The sequence below is a fragment of the Amphibalanus amphitrite genome, unplaced genomic scaffold (assembly GCF_019059575.1).
Source record: "Amphibalanus amphitrite isolate SeventyFive unplaced genomic scaffold, NRLGWU_Aamphi_draft 001490F_arrow, whole genome shotgun sequence".
Lineage (NCBI taxonomy): Eukaryota > Metazoa > Arthropoda > Thecostraca > Balanomorpha > Balanidae > Amphibalanus > Amphibalanus amphitrite.
The window spans coordinates 69,773-81,639 of NW_024882983.1; the positions used below are offsets into that span (position 1 = coordinate 69,773).

General features: G+C 50.1%; 1 long non-coding RNA gene across 1 annotated transcript; it reads left to right on the forward strand.

Moving 5' to 3' along the window:
* The first annotated feature begins 8,128 nt into the window (after positions 1 to 8,128).
* Positions 8,129 to 10,309, forward strand: LOC122373411. Its single transcript, XR_006255040.1, has 2 exons — positions 8,129 to 8,336; positions 9,259 to 10,309. It is a non-coding gene; the product is annotated as an uncharacterized LOC122373411 (long non-coding RNA).
* Positions 10,310 to 11,867: the final 1,558 nt, after the last annotated feature.

The following is an 11,867-nucleotide window of genomic DNA, read 5'->3' on the forward strand; positions in this document are numbered from 1 at the left end:
GGTACATCTTGATACCAGTTGGTGACATACCAGGGAAATAAGCTAAAATTAGAGCGCTCTATTTATTGCTCCTGCCCCATGTTGAAGAGATACCCCTAAAAGCGTGATCTTTTATCGGCCCTTACGCAGCAAGGCAGTAATTCTCAGACCGGTGGATGGTATCAATAGAAAGAGAATGCGTCAAAGATTAACATGAATTAATTAAAGTAACATTAAAATGTTAATTAAGCGTGGAAATTAGTCCCAAACATAAGCTAATTATTGCTCCTACCTCGGCGACGGCGCTCCCCGCAGTCAGCGGAGAAGCTAAAATAAAAGCCACCATCCTCCTCCGTAAGTCAATTTTAGAGCGGCCGAGCGGGCCGATGCGGGGCCACCAAACTGAGGTGAGACGTGGCTAGCAATTGCAAACTGCCATAGAAATCAATATCTTAAGACGTACAATATGGGATGATTACTCTGAAGCTGGAGTGAAAGCATGAGTAGATTGCAAGAAACGAAATGCATAGATTGGTTGAATTATGTACAATAGGCACAGCTCAGATGAAGCCATTTCTTTGATGTTGACATTTGACATAACCCTTCCTCTCCTCACCTATGACTTAAGTACGTTGGCAGTTACCGGCATAGTTTTTTAGCACGAGTGTAATTCGCCATCGTACCGCAATGCATGTTGCTAGGCTGCTGCAATTACAACGAACATACGAATACTGCCTTCATTTGTAGACGTTTGTTTTTTAGGCGGTCTTTGACGTACAAGGGGGCATACCTGTCGACAACTCGAGTTTCTCCGAATTTCAAAAACTCCCAGAATTTCAATTCCTTATGCACTGTTGTAGGTACAGCTATGTTCACAAGTTTTCGTTTCCTCCTGCTCTAAAAAGGATGATATTTGTCGATTTCGTGCGTCGCTGATGGAAGGGTGCGTTTAATAATTAGGCCCAACGCTTTCTGCATCCGCGAGTACCTTGAAAAGGGAACAACAGTTTCCATTTATTACACTATGGGACAAGTGACAAAATGACCACTGCAACACGCATGAAACGGAGTTCATATTCCTAAAAATATCTACAATCACTTCTTTTCTGACACTATTAGCAAAAACCATCTCAAGTTAGGTGGTTGACAGTCAATGGAGATCTGGGGAGACTGAGTGATGCCAATTCACCACTTAACTGATAATGAGGGCCGAGGGAAGAGAAACATGCAACATGCACAACTGACAACTTGACAAGTGACAAAACACTACCACTATTGCGCAGTGCACAATAAATTACAGCAGCCAGCCCAAAAAAATGCTTTTGGTGGCTAATTGCAAAACAAGTCACTACTAAATGTCTTAGTTGCAGCTGAACACTGCACAATGATCACACTGTTCACACATTGAGTGAGATGCCACAGGTGGTTTGAATCACACTTTGGTACAACTGCAAATCTGAAGTGTTGTCATGAGGTTCATGCCTCCATGATCACAGCACTTTGGTTGTGGTTGGCATAACACTTGTAGTCTGCAGAGTTCCACATGAACTGCAGACACCTCATCTGGTGGTCTTCATGTTGCTCAACTTCTTCAGGAGGCAAATGTCGACAACCCAGCGGAAGCATGGTCCTGCAGAAAAGAAAGGTAATGCATAAGGTACAAGCATTATCTGCTGAAACAGCCCCTTCTGTTTGCTGTTATTAAACTTTCAACATAACAACATGTACTCCATGTATATTACATTTGTTGAAGTAAAATACTGCTGGTTATTTCAAAACCAGAAAATGAAATTATATTGTGGCATACTTCACATGCTCAGCTATCAGTATCAAATAATAGATTAATTTAAAATTTGGCATATTCTATATAACACATTCATAGAATATTCTACTTCACGTCACAAGGACTCACATTCTTTCTGTTGGGTGTTTGATTGACGCATTAACTAATAACTAAGTTTGTCTTAGGTTTTATTATTGCAAAAAATTCATATTGCATTATTGTATCAAAATACTGCCAGCAATAACAAAACAAGAACATGAAATGTCAATGAGCAAGCCGCCTTTCCTAAAAATGGATTACTTTGAAAAGAATTTTAGGTTCTTTTAAGGAAAAGGAGAAATGATTATCAGGTAATTATCAAAACCACTCAACCAGCACGTGGCTGGGTGGTTTCACAGCAAACATCAAGCCAAAACATATGCTTACATTTATCTAACAATTGAGCCATTTGACTACACAAGGACATGTGAGCGAAATAAGAATCCAATTATCCAATGTTGACTTCCTTGCAAAGTTTATGCCTTATTTTATGAAAATGTGTCACTAGAATATGATACTTATCATCGAATATTAATTAATTTACGATTTATTTCGATCGCAACGCACTTGGAGTTCCGCGCCATTTTCGTCGACGATAAATATGATCGTGTTTCATGAAGAGATAAGGGGTTTCAATGGTCTTTCAAAGCAATAATTTGATGCAAAAATTTGTAGGAAATAATAAAAAGCTGGTTCAAATGGCCATCAACCATTTAAAACACCGAAAATACTCACAACTCCATCTCGACGACCACCCAGCACCGCGCACGCCACACTACTGGCACAATGCCAAAACTGCCGTCACAGCAGAAATGTTTTTTTTTCTCGATTGCAATTGTGGAATTATTTATCAAACAGAAGATGATCTTTCCGAAAAACCGACTGATTTCATACACAGATGCATGGAAAATAAAAAATTCCGGTAAGTTTATTTGTATTGTTTTGTCGATTTTGACATGCTCCTAGTTTGCAGCCATATTTCGATATGTTCTACAGGGAGTTCAGAATTATTTCAGGACCAATCTTTTCCTCATTCATTTTCCCGTCGATCATGAAATTTTTAGAGCGGAACAATTAGTTTCCAGGCGGTCCGAGCGGTTTTCGTGAGAAGGGTGCAAAAATCGGCGTCATTTTTAGAGCCTCGCCACCAGCTCAACACAGGACCCTATGGGAGACGGTGAAGTAGCGGGAGCAATAAATAGAGCGCTCTAATTTTAGCTTATTTCCCTGGTGTGTCACTGACTGATACATCTGCACGAAAGATACATCTTGATCCACTCATCTCAATCTTGTTTTTCTGCATCCAGGGCATGCAACACTTCTGGTCAAGGCCGTATATCAATAAAGGATATCGCTTCTGGTATTTTTGGCACAACTTACTCGACTGCTGAGCTCAAATGCAAATTGCAATCACGGTCATAAAATACTGAATCAAGGCCATATTACTGAATATTGAATCGCAATGTATATTCAGTCGATGTACCCCTCGTTCGATGTCTCTCAGACGACGAAGATTGTACGTCGTCCGGCCAATCCTCTTCTAGGTCAACGGGGGCTCGGCTGCAATTATGGAATGTGATTGGCCAAACGGCGTAGAATCTTTGTCGTCCGAAAGACATCGAACAAGAGTAATGTCGCTACTGCGCCATTGTTGCATCGAATTCGCCCCATAGAAGCACGTGTTAACTCTCTCCCATAGGGCCCTGGGTAAACTCTTGTACACAATCAGCTGACGGCATGCCTCCCGCGTCCCCTGGCTTGAAGCTTCGGCTCCGTGTTACCTTAGTATTCAATGACCGTGCAACTGAGCCTAAAGCACGTGCCTTCTGCTGTTGTTGTTGTTGTTGTTGTTTGTTCCCTCCAGGTCGACCTCAGTCGACTGTAGCCTGACGGCTCTGCAGGGTCCTGAACGCGGCCGCCAGGGCCGCGACAACTCCGTCGCTCCGCACCTCTTCCCTGTTGGGTCTGATTGTCCCGGTGAGTCGCAGCCTGGCGCCCATCAGGGCCGGGCACTCGACCAGGACGTGGTACGGAGTATCCGCCGTCTCTCTGCACAGGGGGCAACGGGCACCCTGGCAGTCCACGTCTTCGCACTGCGGGCAGTGTCGCGACGGGTTCCGGCCGATTCGGTGGAGGTACTGGGCGGAGCCTGACCAGTGCCCCGCTCGCAACTGGTGCACATCCACCGCCTCCGCTCGATCCAGGTGTCTGACTGGTCCCGGCAGCTTCGCTCCCATGAGGCTGCGGTACCATCCGCGCGGCCAGTCGCTGACCCACTGGTCCCGCGCCGTCCTTGCCACCGCGCGGTACACCGTCATGGCGTCGACGGGGACTTCCTCTTGGTCCAGTGCTGAAGCTTGCTTCGCCAGCTCGTCCGCTCTCTCGTTCCCGGGCAGGCCGCAGTGGGAAGGTACCCACTGTAGGTAGGTACGCCTGCCGCGGGCCGCCAGCTGTTGAAGCGCCGCCCAGATTTCTCCTCCTATGAGGGTTGTTTGGGTAGAGGGGCCACCCCGGAGTGTCGCCAGAGCTGACTGGGAGTCCGTGCATATCACGATCGGCTCAGGAGGGAGGGTTTGTCGGTCCAGCAGGAACTTCAGCGCTTCTCTGAGGGCTACCATTTCAGCACGGTAGCTGGAGCAGACGTTCCCCGCCGGCACCGTGAGTAGGTGCTGCTGGCCGTCCGGGTCCTCGATGAAAACGCCAGCGCCGCCGTTTGTGATGCCTCCCTCCACCGAGCCGTCGGACCAAACCCAAGTCGCGCACTGTGGCAGACTACCTAGGTGACAGGTCGCCGCGTCTCTCTTCTGTGTGGAAGTCGCATTCAGTGGTAGTGGTCCCACGTCCAGGCTGATGGTGACCCCGCTCTTCACTTCCCACGGGGGGACGCTCGCCTGCGATACTGGGTCGATAGGGGGGCCGACACCGGCCGCCTCCCACATCTCTCGTCCCAGGGTTCTCCAGCCCGTCACGGATCTTAGACGGGCCGGGGCGTCCGACGCGGCTACTCGATGGAGCGGCTCCTCCGGGGGGAGCGCAGTCGCCTTGGCCAGGAAACGCGCAGCCAGTGTCCTTCTCCTCACCGATACCGGGAGAAGGCCCGCTTCCGCCATGAGCGCGTCCGACGGAGTGCTGCGAGTGCACCCCGTGACGACTCTCGCCGCTGCTCTCATTTCCCTCTCCAGAAGTTCCACGTGGGAGGGCGGCGTGGCAGGAAGCCAGGCTGCTGCGGCATGCTCCAGGGCTCCTCGGACATAGCCGCTGGCTACTGTCCGGAGCAGGTCCTCCTCGAGGCCCCAGGAGCGTCCGGACAGCTGACGCAGCTGCGCGATGCGTGGGCGGACCTTCTTCCTCAGCTTATGGCAGTGGGGGCCGAAGTGGAGCAGACGGTCTAACTGCACGCCGAGTAGGCTGATGGAGTCCGTGGCTGACACTGTCTTCCCCGCCATCTTAATCTGGCAGTCGACTGCGTCGCGGTGCCACTGTGACAACACCAGCATCTGGGTCTTCTCAGCTGCAACGACCATCTTCGACTTCTTTGCCCAGGCGAGAAGGGCGTCTGCAGCCCTCTGGGCCCTGTCCTTGGCTATCTGGATGGAGTTCCCGGCGCACAGTGCTGCGGTGTCGTCCGCGTACATATACGGTGAGACACCGGGGATGTCGCGGAGATCTTGCACGAGTGTCGCCGCCCATAACAAAAACAGGGACGGCGAGAGCACACTGCCCTGGGGCAGGCCCGCTCTAAACACTCTCTCCCCGCTGAGCACCCCGTTCACCTCTACCTTGACTCGACGATCTCTGAGCCACTGCCACACCCAGTTCACCATGCAAGCCGGGAGGCCCAGTTCCAGCAACCGCAGTCTGAGGAGGCGGTGGTCGACTTTGTCGTACGCCCTCGCAAAATCGAACGCGAGGAGGACGTACTTCTGCGCTGTGGCGCCGTCTTGATGGTTCTGGTGTCTCGGTCGGGGGAGCTGCCACCCATCTTGTACCTCCTGCACGAGGCGGCCGATGCTGTCCTCCACAGAGCGGTGAGCTCTGAAGCCCACCTGCTCCGGCGGCACCATGCCCCTGCTCTCGCTGAGGTAGGTGAGCCGGGCCAGGATCAGTCGCTCTGCCAGCTTCCCGACGTGGCTCGTCAGGGCAATGGGACGGTAGCTGCTGAGGAGCCTCTTGTCTTTCCCGGCCTTGGGGATGGGAATCACTGTCGCCGCGCGCCATTCTCTTGGGACTTCTGCTGTCGCCCACGAGGTGTTGATGAGACGTAGCAGGGCGTCACGCGCGACAGGACCGAGGTGCCGCAGCATCTCGTTTGAGATCCCGTCCGGGCCAGGGGCTTTCTTCAGCTTGGTTTCTCGGATGTGTTGAGCGAGTTCTTCAGGGGTGAAGGGCCCACAGCAGCGCCCGGCCTCTCTGTCTCCTTGACATTCCGCACAGCGCTTGAGGGCGGGTTCTTGCAACTTCTTCTTGACCTCTCGGTCTATCTTCGTTGCTCGGATCTGCCGGGACACATGGGCGTACGTCCTGGCAAAAGCATCCGCCTTGGCGCGGTCGGTGACAAGCAGTCGGCCGCCGTCCTCCATTGCCTGGCCATCTCGCTGTTCCTCATCCGTTGACTTGTCCCACTTCTTTAGGAGTTTTGAAACTCTCCCCAGACTGGCTGGTCGGTTCAGCGTCTCAGAGACGAATTGACGGAAGCGATCACGGGACACTCTCCTCTCCACCTCCGCCGCCCTCTGTTTCGCCTCCGTCCACCTGGTCCTGGACCGCTCGTTCCCAGGCTGCAGCAGGCGTCGGGCCTCCCGGCGCTCCGCTACGGCCTCCCTCAGCTCGGGGTCGAGTGCCCACGGTTTGGGGTCCGCGCGGGCCCCGCAGGGGATATGCCGCTATATAGGGGATATCCCCGAATTCCGCGCATCTCCACCACCATCGGCAGGTGATCGCTCCCGAGGTCCGGACCGATCCACCACCTGCTCCTTCGGGCCAGGGCCGATCCACACACCGCCAGGTCGGGCGCGGACTGACCTCCGGAGCGGTAACTGGCGAAGGTCGGGTCGCCGCTGTTGAGTGGCGCCCAGTCGATCCTCTCGAGCCAGTCCGCGATTCGCGTTCCGACCCGGTCTGCAGCTTCGCAGCCCGAGTCCCAGGAGGGGTGGTGGGCATTCAGGTCACCGACGATGAGTGTTTCGTCGTCACTGGGCAGGAGGTCCGGGTCGAAGTTGTCCTCCCGGTCATCGTTCGTCGCTCTGATTGGCGGTCGGTAGATGTTCAAGATACGAGTCGGGGTGGGTCCCAGGATGCGTACCCCACACAGCTCTGTGGAGTCGTCGGTAGCGGCCAGAAGGTTGTCGATGACGGGGGTGAAGGCCAGGCCAGCTCGCACGTAGATGGCCACGTCGCCCCCCTTCACCACCTCCATGTCCGCTCTTCGCCCTCGCGCTCTCCGCACCACAACGGGTGGCTGAAACCCTGAGAGCCTCGGCACGGCCTTCGGAAACTGACCCTCCTGCACCGCCAGCACGTCTGCTCTGACCGTGGGAAGCCAGCGTTGGAGCTCGGTGATCTTCGACCGGAGTCCCTCCGCGTTCCATGATACTACGATCATGTGGCTTCTCGTCCGACGGTTGCGACGATATCGGCGATTCTTGGCTCGTCTCCGGCCGGCCGGGCGCCTCCCGTGTGGCGCGCCGCCCCCGTCGGCGGTATCGGGGGCGGGCGCGGCCCGCTGACTAATCATCTAGCGGGCCGGGTCGCGCCGGCGCGCGACTCCGGACCCGCTGGTGGCATACGCTGCCCTGGGCGATGAGGTCGGTCTGGTAGGTAGCGCTGTCTGGAAGAGGTGCGAAGCAACAGGTGGCGCGGCGGGAGGCCGCTGCCAGGTCCCTCTCGGAGAGGGCACGGTTGGAGCCCGTTTGGTGACCGCGTTCCGGCTGCAGACCGGGCGCGGCGGGCCTGACGGCCCACACCTCCCACCGTGACGCCAGGCGTCTGAAGGCGGGCTCCTCCAGGAGGCGCCTTGCCTTCTGCTCGGCACCGGGGTTAGCATTAGAATCGGCATAAACACTTATTAAACAGGCTATTGCTCGGAAACGGTGAGGGCTACGAGGGTGAAATTTTCACGCCAAGTCGAGCGCGTGCACTCATTTGTCGTATTAAATTTTCGACGGTGTGGGTTCAGCGGTGTGCACGTGGTGGGGCCGCGACCGGTGCCGGCTGCGGTTATTTTTTCTCATCTTAGTTTGCTATTTTGGCGCGATTTTGACAATTTCTGGCGCATTCCACCTATTTACTTTAGCGGCCATAGGGCAATGGCACGGGCAATGGTTTGCTAACGGGAGATGTGATGAATTGCAGCAGCAATACTTGAAATATAAGGAAGAAGTGAAGCAATTATGATACCTATTATATTTTTTATAATGACAGAAGGAACGTGGAAGAAAAAACATTTTGTGCAGCATGTGAAAACAAGGAAATAGAATGAAAGAAGGGCTGCTACTTTTCATGCTCCCGAAACCAGCCATCTCATCATCATAGCATGGTAATGATAGTTAAAGTTTATGTTAAAAAAAGAATAGAAGGAGCTGCTGCAAAGGTCTTTGTGATGCCTCAAATCTGTTAAGTCAAGTCAGGCATGCTCTTACAGACTGAACGTTCAAGTTACGAGACCCCATCATACTCCAGTGGCTGCATGGTGCTTGAGCTTGTCAAATACTTAAATGTTTTGCTCAGAAATTGTTTGCTTTATTGGTTTCTTGAGTTTCACCAGATAAAAATACAAGGTTGGCTGATTTGGTGTTAGTTATCCATATTAAAGTGCACTGTTTGTGACAAGATTTTGGAAATTGTAACCTCAATAATGAAATTTCATGCTGTCAAAGCTATAATATGTTGCCTTGAGTTTGAAATCAGGCAAACATGAATTGGAGCTGTTTTCTGAAAAAAAACTGCTTTTTAGTAACTTTCACCCCATAATTTGTATTTATTCATGAATCTCAGAATGGGAGCAAGGCTGAATGACAATTATCTTTTGGGAAATGCTCTACAAAACTGCATTGCTTTGGTTTCTGTGGCATAATTTTGTACCTAATTCAAAGACTTTCTCTGGTGTAGTTTGTAAGATTGTTTGAACTTCTACTTTCTGACCTGTTTGGTGCCAATAAATCCTGCAACCTATTTGGCTTATTTACCCATCTCTCTTGCCATTCCTACATATTTCATGTCAGTCTATTGTATAAATATTGTGTAGTTAACATACTTCATGATATACAAATGAATGGTACCTATAGAAGCTCGATGTGGGTAAATGAGAACCAATGAACCTATGTTTTTTACAATGGCATAAAGTCCTCTTGTCACGGCCATAGATATCACAGAAAATTTTGCTGAACTGCGCAAGAGAATCCTGTGCAAGGAAATGTTTTGCATGATTTAGCTTAACAGCATAAATTTTATTTTCCCAGTTGCATTGGAGCTCTGCTGGAGTTTGCTGATGACAGGATGCTGAAGGGCTGAAGCTGGTAGCTCTGGCAGGAGTACAAGTGTCCACCAGCTCAAGATCCGACGCCGCCGCGTCGCCGCCGTTCGGCACTCCGCGGAGACGGGGACGGCGGTCATGGTTGAAGACACCGCATTTCCCGCCTGGACTGTCCGGTCGGAGACTGGTAATCCCTCCGGTGAGCCGCACACCGTGGAGCTACTGCACCGCGCGTGTCCACCCGCAGCGCAGTGCCAGCAAAGGTGCCGTGAGTGCGACATCTGCGTGCATATGACGCAGTGCGACTGTCACGACTCGCGGCTCAGTGTTCTGTCTGTGACAGTGCGGCTCGCGCTCGTTTTAGCGTGGTGCTCTGTTGCATATAACCACCTTGATGGAGACCTATGTGCTGCCGCTTGAGTTTCAATGTACAGTTTTATGCATCAAACTAGCGTAAGTAAATGGCTGTCAGAGGCCAATTTGAAGCGCAATTAGTACCCATAACCCAGCTGGGCTGAGCGAGTCATGTGACTAGTCCCGATGAACGTACTGTTTCGATGTCGTTAGTCGTAGACTTTTGTAAACCATTCGTTTCGGAGCTCTGTGTTGTGTTGTTCGGGACCGCAGTTAATTGAGCAGTTTGCTTTATGCGTCGTGCGCTGACAGAACGCTGGTCGTAGTGTCGTACACAAGTCATGTGTTTCCTTTCGCCCCTTATGTGTTACTGCGGTACCTATGCAGTTGTAATGTGTCTCGAGACACTAACTGGTCGCACTTGGTTGTGAAAATGACACTAGCTGGTCGCACTTGGTTTCAAACTGCGCTTGGAAATCGTGCAATTTTATTTGCATTTTGCAATGCAATTTTATTGCCGTTACCGTATTGGTAGATAGTGTCAGAAGTTGGCCATTTGATGCGTTGTCACTTGTCAGACGTTGTTGCCTTAGTACTGACGAATTGATGGGCCGCGTTTGTGTTCCTGTTAAGAAACGGATCTCAATATAAGGTGATTCAGAGGTAGGAACCTGAATGCATTCGTTCAGACTTTTCATTTTATAGGGATGCACTGCTTTTTGAGCAAGAACGAGCTGGTTGAGCGAAGCGCAATCGATATTTGTTATCGTGGTTGTAGACTGTGGCCATTACATCACTATTCAACTCCACGCACCAGCATTATTTAAACTGCTTGAACCTATACTTCATTTCGCTAAATTTCGGGGTCGTCAACCTACGGTCCGTGGCCCGGTTACGTTTGGCCAATAACTAGATTTTATACATATTAACTGGTTCATGTAATCACAGCATGATGCCCCGGACAATTTTTATTTGATTCACTGATAATGAATGTGTCCCAGTACCGCACAAACTGAGACTGAAACTGGACAACTCGCTTTTCGAGGTTCAAGTTCATTATCTTCAGATGTTATGGTATGGTAAGCATTTAATGATCGAAGAAAATTGTCAGCGTTAGCAGTGCTAATCGGATATTATGAGCTTTCAGTTATTTCAATATTTGTTTAGGCTATTATTCTTGTGGTATCTCTTGTCAATTTCACGCGGAACATATAGTATTATCTAATACAATCGCGGTAACTACATATTTTCTGCCGGTTACTGTTATTATCATTGATTCGTAATATTTCGCTACGAGCGTGGCTCGATTCACATTGTTATTATATTGGCATTCAAGATTTAAGAATAAAAATCTTTTAATGCATTCCAATTCCATCAAAATGCTAATATGCAAAAAAAGTTATAAAAATTGCAGCAGTTTTGTGAATCAGAAATAGCTGTAAAATAGGCCTGTATAATTTCAACAACAGTGCGCCGAGAAACGTCTAAAAACGCGTAAACAAAAACTAAGATGTAAAATAATAACTGCACCCGGGGTGTTCAGCGGTTCCAAGAGCAATTTCATCGAATTCCGTATAGCCATGATGACTTTATACACAAAAATGTTCAGAATGGCAATATGGGGTAATTTGGCCGGGACTAGCGGGGCAACTTGGCCGGTGCGCTCATGGTCACTATGCTGGGACGGCCGAGTTTTCATGGTCAATTGTACCATAAATGACATGATTCATGACCAACTTTGACTACTTTGATGCCTTACTTCCGATTGGTCAACTGTCAGAGCATGTGACGTCATCAAAGGTTACCAAACGTGTTTTGCTAATAAATCCTTACATAAAAAATGGTACAGCCGCACAAATGGTCTCATTCTGTTCAGCTCGCCAAGGCGCATCGAATGATATGCATGATGACCTTGAAATCACGTGACCTTGAGGTCAAGCGACCTGAGGTAACGTGACCTGAGGTCAACCTTTGACCTTGACTTCTCGAGGTCAACACATATATGTTTCGATGCGGAATGACGAGAGAATTACGATGGTACTCGAAGTTTTGGCCTAGCTTGATTACTTCAAAAGTTATTCGTAAAAAACTGTCTTCGCATCTAGAGCCGCTAATTTGGCTATTTTGACCCCTTTGACCCCATGAGTCAACCTCCAAAATGTGGTAAATGCGTCAAAGGACACACGTCATTGCTGAATCTGAAGCTGACTCGCAATATAACAGAAAATCCCGACCGCAAAC